This window comes from Selaginella moellendorffii, unplaced genomic scaffold (genome assembly GCF_000143415.4).
Source record: "Selaginella moellendorffii unplaced genomic scaffold, v1.0 SELMOscaffold_18, whole genome shotgun sequence".
Classification (NCBI taxonomy): Eukaryota; Viridiplantae; Streptophyta; class Lycopodiopsida; order Selaginellales; family Selaginellaceae; genus Selaginella; species Selaginella moellendorffii.
Window position 1 is genome coordinate 1,748,984 of NW_003314279.1, and position 15,437 is coordinate 1,764,420.

Below are 15,437 nucleotides of genomic sequence, written 5' to 3' on the forward strand. Positions count from 1 at the left end.
CTTTTCTTAAGGCATGGGCACTTCTAGTGGTTCAAGAGGCGTTAAAGAGGCTCTTATCCAGCCATATATCAGCTATATGCTCTTCTCCTTGCTCCATTCTGTAACGCATGCTCACAAAAGGTGGTCATCTTTCCCGGGTGCCACCAACAGCAACCAACTCCTCAGCCTCTTTATTTGAGGACCAAGCTTCTTGGATCAATAGTAGTAGTTGAGTTTCTAGTCAAGCTTGGAGCTAGGGATAATGTGAAAACAGCAAGTGATGATGTGCCAGATGGGAGTGACGACACTTCTAGCATTCCAACAATCGTGGCCATGACTTTCAGTGATCAAGAGACTCTAGGAAACTCAAAGACATTAGTGGCACAATCTCCTCCAGTCAAAGCACTTGAACACCTTGGATCTTACAAGTTCCAGAATGTGGCATTTTCCCTTGCGGAGGAGATCCCAACTACTCAATGTCCTTTATTTAGACCTGCATCATGTTGTTTACTCTTGTCTACTAGCTTTTCCTTTCCAGGACACACTCACAAATCCATGTACTTTATCATGGATCCCTACAAGCTTGATAGACAACACTCTTGCAACTACTCAATCCACTATCTCAACTCCAAGTCCTTTTCCTCACCAACAAGGACCGTCACACAAGGATCTAAGACCCTTGTAGCACCATTTGGACATGGTGCATGCTAGTTAGGGAGTAGAAGGTGGTGCAGCCCTCAAAGGTTGTAGAAACACTGCTCCAATCTCTGTTTTTGACTTTGGCCACACTCAAGAGTCTTTGTATAGCTTCCTTGACATTCAGCAAAGTTTTCTTCAGTCTACAGTAGCTCCATATCACTTTGGAGTCACTACTCAGCTACTTCGACATGGCATTGCAAAGTTGCATAGCTTCGGGTTTCATTATGTTTCAGCTCCGATTCTCAGCATGATGTTATCAAGTATGGAACCTTCACAGATACCATTCTCATCATGATGGTCCAATCTGTTCATAGTTGCAAAGCACATTTGATTTTGTGGTAGCTTTCCCAATCATCAACACTCTATTTACCCACTAAACTTCTACAAGCACTCAGTGTGACTTTCTCCTCTTCAACAGCATAAAAAATTCCCCATCCAAGAGTAGCTAGCACAGCAAAACACCATGCTCCAAGTCTCATATCAATATCTCTTGTGGTCCCGAATTCTCTCGACACCACAAGTTTTGGATCATCATGCCTGACATCACCTCAACTTTCCATGGAATCCAAGGCATTCTCTAGGATTCCCTTCACCCTCCAAAGGGGAGCTCCTTCATGACAACACTCAAAAAAAGCTCAACTCACTACCTTCTTCACTAACAGTGAATTCTCTCCTCTCTTTGGGTTTCTAGCTTTCTTTTCTTTTTCTCTTTGTTTTTACTTGTTTCTTATGTCCTTCCAGGTCATATCCTCTTGCCGACACAAGCTCAAGCTTGGATTCCAGCCTCAAGGTGGCCTTAACTCCACTCGTCCAAAAGCTCGTCTTTCAGCCTTTCACCTTGGTTCCTAGGTTCTTGTCTCTATCACTTTTGGGAAGACATCCTCCTCTTCATTTCCATCCACTTACATTCACAAATCATTACTCTATTCACTTTTATAATTATTGCATTCCATCATTACAAATACCCACTCTCTGTTTTTCATTATTTCCACACCATGCATATATGGTACTTAGGATCTTCCAACATCACTCTATTGAGAATACTTTCAGCAATACAATGCAATAAAAATCAAACTTTTTGGACATTTGAGACAAAAGATACAACTTGAACCATCACAATATGAGACTTGCAGCAAATCTAAGGACATTCCAACTCTTTTCTTTAGTTGGTTGAGCCTGCATAGAACATGCATCTAGACACTCATCAGTGGAGCAGACAAATCTCCTCACTCCACATGCTTCCAACTGCGTTTGGCCATAGAAGTCACTTCATCTCGGGTTGCAACACACTTTACACCAAATCCTAATATTAGCTATTACTTCCAGTTGTGACATCAGACCATGCATGGTCCTCTTCTCTATCATCCACCACAATATGGCTTCCATTCCATCCATTCCATTAGCTCTTGGGCCACAATTTTTATCTCTTTTCACACATACCCTCACTATGCAATGCATTCACTCTACTTCACATTCTTCCTTGGAACTTTGGGGGTGATTTGGGCATGTTTGAGGGACTTTTCAGAGGTGTGGGGACCTATGAAGCTAGAGTCTAGGTTCATGCCTTATTTTTCCTTTGTTTTTCTTTTTTTTCTTTGTTTTTGTCTCTTTGTCACTTTTCCTGACTTGAGTATCTAGTTCTGGCTTAGAGTTTTTCTTATGTGGTTTTTCCTCTAACTCAGAACTCCACACTCCATTTCCCTTTTCAATTTTTCAGTTTTCTCTTTTTTTTCCTTTGTCTTTTTTTGTTTCTACCACTTGCAATAGTTACTAGCTCTTGGCATTAGACTTCTTCAACTTCATTATGGATTCTCGCCACATCAGAGCTTGTGGTGATCCACTGTGGTCACCTGTTACAACCAAAGAGACAACTCCCACTCTAACTCCTACTCCTACTCTTGTTTCTACTCCTACTCCTACTCCCTTATTGCAGCTTTGGGCATCTTAAGAGAGGGAGAGGGAATATTCTTATTCTTGAAATATTCTAAATGGTTGTATAAAAACCACACGAGGGCAAAATATCAAAAGTTCTGTGCTTTGTGTCTTAAGTTAGAGCATGGAGAGAGAGGTTAAGACATGAATACAGCCATAGAGAGGAGGAAGATTGAGGTGTCATACATCAACAACCCTAACACCACAACCCAGCCACTTAATACTCTCTCCACCTTCCACCACTAAGATGCCCCAACCATGTGGCTAGAGTGAGGTTCCAATGAGCTACCCACACTTGATAGCTCGGGGGAGGTAGATGTAAGCTCTTGAGTTTGAAGGGGGACCCTATTCCAGTTGTTTGGTACCAAGTTGAAGTTTAGTACAGCTTACCATCCTCAAACCGATGGGCAGACCGAACGCATGAATGCTCAAGTTGAGGATTATTTGCGGTACTATGTCGCGGCGGACCAACGCGACTGGGTTGAGCATTTGGATACGGCAGAAATATGTTATAACAACACATTTCATAGTGCTATAGGCTGTTCTCCATGGGAGATATTGCAAGGGAATGCTCGTGGGGTTCCTCAACAGATCGTTGTCCCGAAACCAATGACCGAAGTGTTGGTCCCAGCCGTGGAAACTTATGTGGAGCAGCTACGCCAAGGTTGGTCTAAAGCTACCGAGGCGATGGGCAAAGCTCAGGATAGGTATCGACATGATAAGGATCAGCATCGTCGGGATGTATCCTATCTAGTGGGAGATCAGGTGTGGCTATCTTCCCGAAACTTGAACATCAAAGGTTCTTTGTCTCGGAAGCTCTTCCCGAGATATGTTGGACCCTATCGGGTGTTGGCACAAGTTGGTGATGTATCCTATAAGTTGGATCTTCCGGATGAGTTGTCCCATGTACATGATGTGTTTCATGTCAGTTTATTGGCACCATATCGTGTTAATGCGGATCGCTCTATGGACATTCGTCCCCCTCCGGAAGTTGTGGATGGTGATATGGAGTATGAGGTCGAGGCGATTCTCTTGTTCTCTTGCTCGTGGTGGTCGTTCCAAGGAATATTTAGTTAAGTGGAAAGGTTACCCGACTTGTGAATCAACTTGGGAACCTCTTAGTAATCTTACCCATGCTCGTGAGCTTGTCACGGAGTATGAGAATTGTAATAAAGACTAGCTTTTGTAATAAATCTTGCAAATTAATAAAGTAAAATATTTCTATCACTCAAGTGTCGTTTCTCTCGATCAATTGTACTTGGGTCAGTTTTGGCAGGTTGACTTCGGCACTTCGGTGCCTGGGTCCAATCCATAACCACGGGGATACCTATTCTAGACTGATCACAAGTCCCCGCCTCTCTCTTGATGACTCCTTTTCAAAACAAAAAAAAAAGGGGCGTGGTCGTGTAAACAACTTAATCTGCCAGTTTATAATAGTTGTCTAAATCTTCCCGACGGGGTTGATTTCTTGCTCAGGGGCAGTTGGGCCTCTGGCCTTCTCCCTATATCCCTGCGGGCAGGGATGTATCATTCCTTTGTAAGCTGAGTGGTACTCAGAGCAGCAAGGGTGGCTAACTCCGTTGGTCATTTCCTTGTCGGCGACGGCCGGAGGGTGTCTGAGTCTTAACGTCTTTGGACGTAGAGGAGAGGTCATTCCATAACTCATTTAAGTCGGTGTGTTTCCCACATAGTGTGCTTTCCGTTAACTTTCAGAGTTGTTTCCTTGACGGTTTGCTAGACTCGGGTATGCATCGACGAGGACGTCGATCTTCTCCAAGGGGGGGAGAGTGTCGCGAATGTGACTTCGGGTATCGAAAGATACTTGTCGGCTAGTCCTTATGGACACTCTTTCCTTACTGCCATGACGGCAGGAGGTCGGTACAGTTGGTTCCCTTTATCGTTCCCACTTGAGCTAGTTGAGAAACTGGTCAATGACCGTGCACTTAAATTGGATAAACATAAGGTAGGAACCCTATGTGTTTCTTGCTGAGCATACTCGGCCTGGTTTGAGAAACTCGTATCATTGGCTTGCACTTGCTGGTATCAAGAACCCCCGTGATATTGCGACTAGTCCCTCAATATTCACTAGATGATAGCTTACCGTGTTTGCCAAACACCCTCGCTATCACGCCTTTTGTGTTGGTCTCATTTTGGTCCCAAATGCTATTTATGGAAAGTGTCTAGATTAGCTCATTTGGCATATCTACGGAATGTAGAGATCGGCCTGAACACAATGGTGTTTGTCCCGTGTCCAAATTCGCAATCTAAGGACATTCCATACTTAATAAGTTTCGGACTTGTCCTAGAGACTAACTCCTGGTACTAAGGGAGGCTTGGGGTGAAAGCCCAAAGCGTATGTCCCTCAAGGGGGGGGGGGGGCTATGGGGGGTTCCAAATGTATAGTAGGGATAGTGGTTGGAATGCATGTCTGACCACCTGAGACATTAGTTTGGCTCCCGCTGGGCTGTGTCGCTCCTTGTTCTGCGTCCGGCTTGGGTCTAAGCCCAAGCTCCACGCTGCTCTAGTCAGTGGAGTACCCTCCTTCTCGCGTTAGGCCACCGGTATGCCAAAATTGTGCCAGACTCCGTCTGACACCATTTTGCGTGCAGGTGCTGGATACGGGGAGCTGGTGCTCGTGGGATTGTACCGGACCCTCGTTTCGTAGCGCAACGGGCTTGGAGTTCGGCTCCAAATTCAAGTGCGCTACATTACTGGCCCTTTTCCATCTACCACATCATGCACAAGTTCACGCATGAACTCGAGTGGAGAGCCATGTCCTCTCAACACGCTACTCCTTGAGGATAGGTCCATACCTAGGACTTTGCAATTCCAATATAAGTGGTGATATACTTGGCCACCAATAAAAGGCAGACTAAGGAACAGCTCCAATACCAAATTGTAAGCGACAAATTTTTTCCATTCTACTTTAGTCACTTAACCGCACTTTCAACCACTTAGAGGAGTCTCATTCACAACCTTCATAAGTCCCTCTCAGGACTTGGGGCTTGCTAGCCCCGAGAATGGCATCCATGCCACTCAACCTTTGCACTTGGTCCAAGTGCTCCATGTGTCCGGTCCCATGACCAACACCCCAAAGCACCACCAACATACTAGCCCGTTACGCTAGGCCATGCCCAATCACCTTGGTCACATCGGTGGTCCAACACCACTTGCATTGCAATCCCGTCTCTTCAAGGCTGGGCCATCCGTCCATGAGTGGTCATCCCAAATCCACTCCCTAGCATCCTTAGGATGCCTGCAGATATGGGGAATAACCTTTCCCAATATCTCCTTTCTGGTCCCCACCAAGTCCCTTTCTGTCCTTGGCCTTGTTCGCCAACACTGCCACTAGATCAAGGCCCACAGACCCGACCACTAAGTCCCACGGTCCTTTGGGACTTCCTCACCGCACGACTGTATCCTTGGTCACTACACCAGAGGACTACTCCTCTTCCTTTCCACAGTCTGGGCCTTTGGGACAACATTTTGGAACACCGTGGCCTTACGCAAGCCTTGTGGGTACTCTCCCTGCCTTTTGCCTTTGGGTGCTCTAGCCATGGGCTTAAAGCGAGGTTCCATTGAGCCATGCCTGGTATCCAAGTAGGTAGTGCCACCCACACTTGGACTGGGAACATCGGCCAGTCGATCTCCCGGGGGAACTAGAGCCAGCTCTTGAACACTTCACCAAGCTACCCTGCTTGTCGGTCTGTGTTCACTCTAGTCTTGGACTTCCCAGTGGGCAGCTCATCACCCAACACTGGGTACAGCCTTCCTGGGCCAAACTGGCCTTTCCTGGCCAAACTGGCTCCACTGCAGTCCTCCCCCCTTACTATACTTTTGGAGCTCACCAAACCCCCCAAGGTTTGGGAGACGAATGCTTTGGGCTTTCACCCCCTTAGACTCAAACTCGGACTCAGAGTCGGACTCGGATTCGGACTCGGACTCGGACTCGGACTCGGGCTTGGGCTCGGTCTTGGCCTCAGCCTCGGCCTCGGTCTCAGTTCCAATCTCGGTCTCGGTCTCGGTCTCGGTCCCGGTCTCGATCTCGACCTTGGACTCCATCTCGGGTCCTTCTCGGACTCCATCTCGGGTCCATCTCGGACTCCATCTTGGACTTCGTCTCGGTCCATCTCGGACTCCATCTCGGGTCCATCTCGGATTCCATCTCGGGTCCATCTCAGACTCCATCTCGGAATCCATCTCGGGTCCACCTCGGACTCCATCTCGGACTCCATCTCGGACTCCGTCTCGGTCCATCTCGGACACTTCCACGTGTCATGTGTTAGTTCTTTTGGGTCCCTTTTTAGAGCCTCGCTTATTGCTCACTTCGTGCTCATTCCTCGAGCACTTTGTTGGGAGTTCCATTCCCGCTCTCGACCTTGAGTGGAGACTGAAAAAGGGTCTAACAATATTGACCTTTTGCTGTTATGGCAATAAGGAAAGAATATCCGAAAGGACTAACTAGCAGGTAACTTTTGATACCTATAGCTACATTTGCGACACTGCTTTTGGTGTAGATTTTGTCTCCCAAATGGACATGTTTGGGTCCAGTGACCTTGCAAATGCATGGGTACATTTTGACCATATGGAACATGTATCAAGTTGGACAACCATAGGAGCTCATGTGTTTGATCCAAGATAATTTTTATTCTTATTATATTGAAATGGTTGTAATATTTGTGTTATCACAGGCTATATTGTAACTTGACAGTTGCAACAATAGAGTTTAAAGTACAAGACCAAACAGCCCAAGAAATATTTTGGAAGTCCCTCACCGACATTGTAGTAAAGTAGACTAGTAAGCCTACAAACTTTCACGATTTCATGGTAGATGGGGCTAGTGCAAACTAGAATAGTAACTAAGTAGCTTTTGGGAATGGTCAGCCATTGGAAGGTTAAACATTACTATCTTAGTTTCAATCAATATTTAAGGAGTTGTACAAATAATGGCAGGTTTCACCCTCTGAAGAAGAAAGAAGTATAAAGCAAAAGCAAATGAGATTGGAATATGGTGGTGTGATGATGGTCATATGGACATAAGTTTTCTACCACAACTTGAGTTGTGGTTAAGGTGGTGGGAAGTTAGGATGTTCTAGTGCGGACATCACTCTTTTCAAGTTGGTTTCTATTTTTTATTCTCATTTTATTGCTTGTTAATATTACTTTTTCTATTAGGATCAACCACTTGAGGACTTCACATACACCCCAACTGTGAATCTCTCTAAAAGTGAGCACTAGAGCTAGCATTCCTTTAAGGCAAAAAAAGGGAAGATAAGTCTATATAAATCCTGTCTATCAAATTTGATATACACTATAGAGCAATCTTCAAAAGTGTTAACACTCGGGGAAGAAATATATGTGGGAACAAGGCCTTTTGTTAAAATGTTACATGATAGGATGAAAAAATTAACTCCACCTGCCCAAACAATGGCAATTACAATTGAGGAAGTGGTCCACAACACATCTATGGAGTACACACCCTGGGCTTTTATTAGTGATATGAAGACTATCTACTCAAAACATCATTTTTTCTTTGCTAGTGAAGATGTTGGCATGGATGTTAGAGCAAAAACCTCTCATAAGCCTGATATTGAATACTATTCTACTCTAAGACAACACCTTTGGATCGAGCCACTTCAAATGGGTGATGGAGAGAGTGCATCACAACAAGTTGCAATCGCTTATCAATGGGTTTATTGCTGTCTAATTGAATTCAAATAGTTATTTTGTCTATACTAGTTTATGATATTTTATGTTGCCTTTGAAGTGTTACCTTTCTATTAGACAAAATATAATGATATGAGTTTTATATTGGGTCTTATGAAGGTGAGTTGAAAAATGATTACTGTAATCTAGATGTAAACTCCTGAGTTTGGACTTCTCAAGAGGTCACCCAGCCCAGTACTATGCAAACCCAAGGACACTTAACTCAAAGTATCCCAAAACCCTTAACCAATTGGAAAAGGAGATGCACTCTTGTTCATGGGACTTTTCCCTCTATATTTGAACCCTATGGATCGTCTCTTGAGTTGTTCCCTTTGGTTGCTTATACTAGAGCTGAAGCAATGGGCAATCAACAATATAAGATGTGTAGGGATGATTTCAAAGGGCAAGTGTTAAGTCTGGATTGATGGTGACAAGTTTGCTTCTATTCCAACCCCATGTTTCTATGAGGAACAAAAGTAAGTAAGATTTTTGAGATGGTGTTGGCTATATTATTGCAACACTAATGCCAACCATATAAAGCGGCTTGAAGACACTATACTGACTAAACCTAATGCAATACCTAAAAAATGGCTGGTTGCTAATAGGGTTGCACTCACCTTAGATGAGATTGAAAACTTGCTTTCAATCTTGAGAGAAGAGTTGGAGACATGAGTGACAAAACTAGAACTGTTCCCATAGAGATGCACAAAAGGCCAACAAGAAAAGGTAAGGTAATTAAATTTATTGATACTACCTCCAAGTAGAAGTAGCGTAAAATATACTTGGCTCAAATGCTTGAGTGTGAGATTCTCTCCACGAAGTACATCACTACACTTGAAAATGAGTACATGGTCAAAATAGAAGGTGAAGAGTACACAATTGCCATTCAAGACTTCCCTTCTTACACATATCCAAACTTTACAAAACGTGAGGAATATGAGAAGGCATATGTGTGAGAGACAAAATCCCTAGGCCCCAAAGTGGAGCCGGAAGGGGGCCACATGGTAGTGGCCAAAGCGAAAGCCAAACGAGCATAACACATTTGGACTAAAAGCTTTGGTTAATTGAGAAACGGGTCTTCATGTGTGCACTTGGATAGAAGAGTATAAGAACTAAATTCCTAAATGTTATTAGTCAAATATAATTGACTTGGTTAGAGAAACTCATTTATTGGCTTGCTAGTGTTGGGAACCCCTATAATATTGAGCTTGGTCCCTTAATATTCACTAAATGATAGCTTACCATGTCGACCAAGACATTTTCACTATCATGCCCCTTATGTCGGTTCCATTTGGTCTCATTAGCTATTTATGGAAAGTGTCTAGATTTGTTAATTTAGCATATCTATGGAATATAGAAATTGTCCTAAACACAATGGTGGTTGTCCTATATCTAAATTCACAATCTAGCACCATTTTATATTTAATAAGTTTCAAATTTGTCCAACCCAAAGTGTATGGCCTATGGGGGTTCTAAATGTATAGTAGGGATAGTAGGGTAGGTTAGGCATGGCCAACTAACCTAAGGTATAGTATAACTCTTGCTTGCATGCTTATCTTTGCATTTGTCTTGAGTCTAAGCTCAAGTTCCATACTATGTTAGCCAGTGAAGTACCCATATTCTAGCATTATACCACCAATATATTGAAATAGTGCCAAACTTTATTTGGCTTTGTTTATGTGTTGGCCTTGGAATTGGGATGCTAAATGCTCTAGGACTGTTCCTATGTCACTCCTACTCCTGTCCATTCACTCCTTGGGCTGTATGCTCGAGAATTGTTTCATGCTCCAATTCCATCACTCCTTGGCTCTATGTTTAAAAATTTGGCTTTGTTCTTTCATTTAATGGCCCAAGGTTTTGAAACTTAGTTTCCACTCCGCTGTCCTCGGATATGTGGTATATGTCACGTGGCATGTGACACATGGCATATGGAGGGTTTAGGTTCCACTTCATGGTTATCCTATAATAAATCATCATAGGATAAAGGGTGAAAACCATATGAGCTACATTTGGTATCAAAGTATGAGTATCAACAAGTACTATTTAATGAGATTGAGCAATGAGTTTCATTGCATATGTAGAGATGTAAACAATGATTCAAGTGGGTACATGTTTGTTTGCTATAACTTCACATTCATTTATTTTTGGTTACCTTTTCATACTAGATAGTATAAGCTTGTGCTTAGGCTCATAAGATGGTGTAAGGAACCAACTCCTCGAGGTGTCGTAGGCTAAAGGATCCCTAAAAGCATGACTGAAATGATAAAAAGTTTATCGGATGAGATCGAGTCCAAAATCGAGTCCGAGACTAACTCTGAGACCGAGTTCGAGACCTAGTCTAAATCAAGTCTAAGATCGACTCCGAGACCGAGTTCCAGACCAAGTCCGAGACTGAGTTTGAGACCCAAGTTTGAGATTCAAGATAGGGTCCGAGACCGAGTCTAAGATCAAGTCTGAGACAAAGTCCGAGGTTGGGTCTGAGATTGAGTCTAAGATCAAGTTTGAGACTAAGTTCGAGACTGAGTTCGAGACCGAGTCCGTGGTCGAATTTGAGATCGAGTCTAAATACTAATATAGGTCGTGGGGTGAAAGCCCAAAGCATGTGTCTCCTTGGGGGGGGGGGGCATAGAGGGTTCCAAAAATATAATAGGGATAGTGAGGTCCAAAGACCAGACTTGAAAGAACTCTTTAGTAGTGTTTCCAAACTGACTTAAGGTTGAAATTGGGGCTTAGGGACCTTGAGTGAGAGTGAGTATGGACTAGCGTGATGTTGGAGGGACTAGTTTTGAAGGAACTCTTCAGTGGTGCTTCTAAACTGACTTGAGGTTAAAATTGAGGCTTAGGGGCCTTAGGTGGGAGTGAGCATGGACTGTAGAGAGTTCTAAAAATATGTTCATTTAATGGCCCAAGGTTTTGAAACTTAGTTTCCACTCTGCTGTCCTTGGATATGTGGTATATGTCACATGGCATGTGACACATGGCATATGGAGGGTTTAGGTTCCGCTTCATGGTTATCCTATAATAAATCATCATAGGATAAAAGGTGAAAACCATATGTGCTACATTTGGTATCAAAGTATGAGTCTCAACAAGTACTATCTAATGAGATTGGGCAATGAGTCTTATTGCATATGTAGAGATGTAAACAATGATTCGAGTGGGTATATGTTTGTTTGCTATAACTTTATATTCATTTATTGGGTATTGATTTTGGTTACCTTTTCATACTAGATAATATAAGCTTGTGCTTAGGCTCATAGGATGGTGTAAGGAACTCATAGGCTAAAGGATCCCCAAAAGCATGACCGAAATGATAAAGAGTTTATCATATGAGACCGATATAAGCTTCTGAATTTGGACTTCCTGGGAGGGCACCCAAGGACACTTAACCCCAAATATCCCAAGACCCTTAACCGATTGGAAAAGGGGGTGCACTCTTGTTCATGGGCCCTTTCCCTCTATATTTGAACCTCATGGATTGTCTTTTGAGTCGTTCTCTTTGGTTGCTTACAACCGAGTCCATGATCAAGTCCAAAATTGACTCTAAAACCGAGTTCAAGACTAAGTCCGAGATCGAGTCCAAGATTGAGTCTGAGACCGAGTTCAAGACTGAGTCTAAGATCGGGTTTGAGACCGAGTCCGAGATTGAGTTTGAGGTAGAGTCCAAGGTCTTGTCCGAGATTGAGTCTGAGATTGAGTCCGAGACCAAAGTCTGAGGTTGAGTCTGAGATTGAGTCCGAGATTGAGTCCGTGACTGAGTTCGAATACTAATATAGGTCATGGGGTGAAAGCCCAAAGTGTGTGTCTTTTGTGGCCAGCAAGCAAGTACATGGGGGAGTCAAGTGAAATGGGAAAAACCCACTGATAAAAAAGTCAAGTCTGCTAGTAGCGTGGGAAATAACATATGCTTTAATTGCAGTGAAGCAAGACATTTTTCGTGGGAATGTCCCTACCTGAAGAAGGCTAGAGTCAATATGGCCATTAAGTTGGGTGAAATTTAAATTGAGGTATGTGATTTAGTCCCTAGCTCAAAATTACTTATTACATTAGCAACTTTGGTAGAGAGTTGTTCACAACATCTACTAGCCCTCTGAGGGAAGCTTGGAGGTAGCTTTGTTAAGATCATTATTTACATGAGTGTGTTAAATAATTTTGTGGCTATAGACATAGTTCAACAAGCTGAACTAATAGTGCAGCTGCTAGGTGAACCAAGGACTATAGGTTTGTTCAAGGTAGCTAAAGCACCGATGATGTACTTTAACAAACAAGAGTCGAAATAAGGACATGGAAAGTAGACATGGATTTCACTGTGTTGAATATGGCAGGATTTGACGTGATCTTTGGGATGGATTAGTTCAATCTGTTTGTGGTAGTTTTGCATGGACAAGGTAGGAACATGTGGTACTGTCGAATGCTTGAGGAGAATAATCCAGGGTGGAGGCTTAGGATCTAAAAGTAGGTAAAGTAAGGCCAAAAACTCCTACTTAAACTTAGTGTTCGAGAGGACAACTCACTAAAGGAACCAATGTAGCATTTTTGTGTTTACTCTCGAAGGGGAGTGGAACAGAAGAAATATTGTTAGTGATCTAGTGGGTGTTAAACCAATTTTGAGATACTATGCTAGAGGAGTTATCAACTAGGTTACCCCCCACACGACTGATTGATTGAGTTAGTTGAGGGTGCTAAGACAATGGTTCGTCCCCCCTATTGGTTGAATGAAAAGGAATTTGAGGAGCTCGAAAGAGAAGACAAGTTGTGCAGAATACAATGGACCCATCTATTATAAACAGAGGAAGATATATGTTCCACAAGAGGAGTTAAGGAAAGTAGTCTTAAAAGAGTGTTATTGTGGACCTCTTGTGGGACACAGTGGAGTGCTCAAGATGATGGGTTTACTCAAGAGAAAGTATCACTAACCAGACATAGCTAAGGATGTCTAGGACTATGTAAAGATATGTCTAACATATTACCAAGTCAAAACCATGACTAATGCTAGTGGGTCTTGTTACAAAGCCTCCCAATTCCAGATCGTCCATGGAAATGTCTTACAATGGACTTCATCACAGGACTCCCCCCAAGTAAGGGGTTTAATGCAATATTTATGGTGATGGACCAGTTTTCGAAGATGGCACATTTCATACTCACCACAATGAAAGTGGATGCGGAAGGTGTGGTAAAGCTGTTCTTTGAACAAGTGGTTTGAGTGTGGGGAATGCTAGAAGAAATTTTCTCAGATCAAAATAAGATTTTCACCAGTAGGTTCAGGAGAACTCTCTTAGAACAGTATTGCACCAAGTTGAAATTCAGCATAGTTTATCACCCACAAACAAGTATTGGGTATTAATTCCAAGTTTGATGGCAATACCACTTCTCAACAAATGGACAAACGAAAAGGGTGAATATCAGCTAGAGGATTATTGTGATACTATGTTTCTGGAAACCAGACTAATTAGGTAAGTCATTTGGAATTTGCAAAAATATGCTATAATAACTCACCACATTTAAGTATTGGGGTGAGTCCATGGGAAGTTATCAATGGACGAGCTATTGAAGGTTTTGTGGAACTTAGCGCGGCCAAATATCATGGAAAGTTACTTGCAATGGAGGCATTCATGGCGGAAATACTCAACATTTGAAATCTAGTGAGGGATTCCTTGGAATGGGCTCAATAAAGGCAAAATAAATATATAAACTAAAAGCGCTAGAATGTAGAGTTCCAATCTAGGAATAAGGTATGGCTGAACACCAAGAGCCTAAGGCTACCAAGAGGGATCAACCGAAAGTTGACCCAAAGGTAAAATGAATGTATTCCTAAAAATGAATTGATATTAAGTTCTTTAAGCAAGTTCGTGGGGCTTTATGAGATTGAGGCTCGAATTGGTAAAGTGGCTTATTGCCTCCGGCTTCTTTGGGAGATGGGGAAGATGCACTATGTGTTCCACGTGAACTTACTCAAGCTATACTTTGATTATCCACTTCACAAGGACCAAATAAAACCTTTACTTGAGGTGATTCAAGGGGAAAAGGAATACAAAGTCGAGGCCATCCTCAATGCACACAAGAGCGAATGACAAGGATGTGAGGTGAGGGAGTTCTATATGAAGTGGAAAGGATTTCTACACTGTGAAGCAACATGGGAACTGAAGGAAAACTTAGCAAATGCGTAAGATCTAGTGGAGGAATTTTTGCAAGGTCAAACTCTATGTACTTAGACAAAATTTAATTAAAGAATCAATTTGAGAAATTGAGCAATGTCATATGTTAGGACCCAAAGGCGTGCTGAAAGTAAGCTAATTAGCATGCTAGCTAGATTGACTAGGTGAAAAAAACTACACCCGACTCTTTGCAGGGATGTTGAATTCATAAATGTATTGTATGAAGGTTTTGTTCGAGTCCCAACCCTCTAGTAAAGCAAGGCTGGGTTCAAGTCCCAACTCTATACTAGGGTGTGGTGAGGTGAGGGGTATAGAGACACTTATATTCTATTGTCATGGGCTCTTGACTAGGGAGGCTAATTTAGGCATACTGCTAAGTGGAGGGGATGCCTCTGGAGACATGGTCAACAAATCGTAGAATTAAAAAGAGACATTCAATGTGGGCGTCAAACTTCTTATATAGGTGAGGGAGTTGTAAGGAACCAACTCCCCGAGGTGTTGTAGGCTAAAGGATCCCCGAAAGCACGACCAAAATGATAAAAAGTTTATCGGATGAGACCGAGTCCAAAATCAAGTCTGAGACTGACTTAGAGACTGAGTTCGAGACCAAGTCCGAGATCTGAGATCAGGTCTAAGACCGAGTCCGAGGTCGGGTCCACGATCGAGCCTGGGATCAAGTCTGAGATCGAGTTTGAGCCCGAGTCTAAGGTCAAGTCCAAGATTGAGTCCAAGACTGAGTCCAAATACTGTGAGGTACAGGAACCAGTCTTGAAGAAACTCTTCAGTAGTGCTTCCAAACTGACTTGAAGTTGAAACTAAGATTTAGGGGCCTTAGGTAGGAGTGAACATAGACTTGGGTGGTGCCGAAGGTGCCACCCGAGGAAGTGATTCAGAGTAGCTGCCACTCCTGAAAGGGACATTGACTACAGTGCTCCCAGCTTATGTAGAGTGACGCCCCAATTAAGT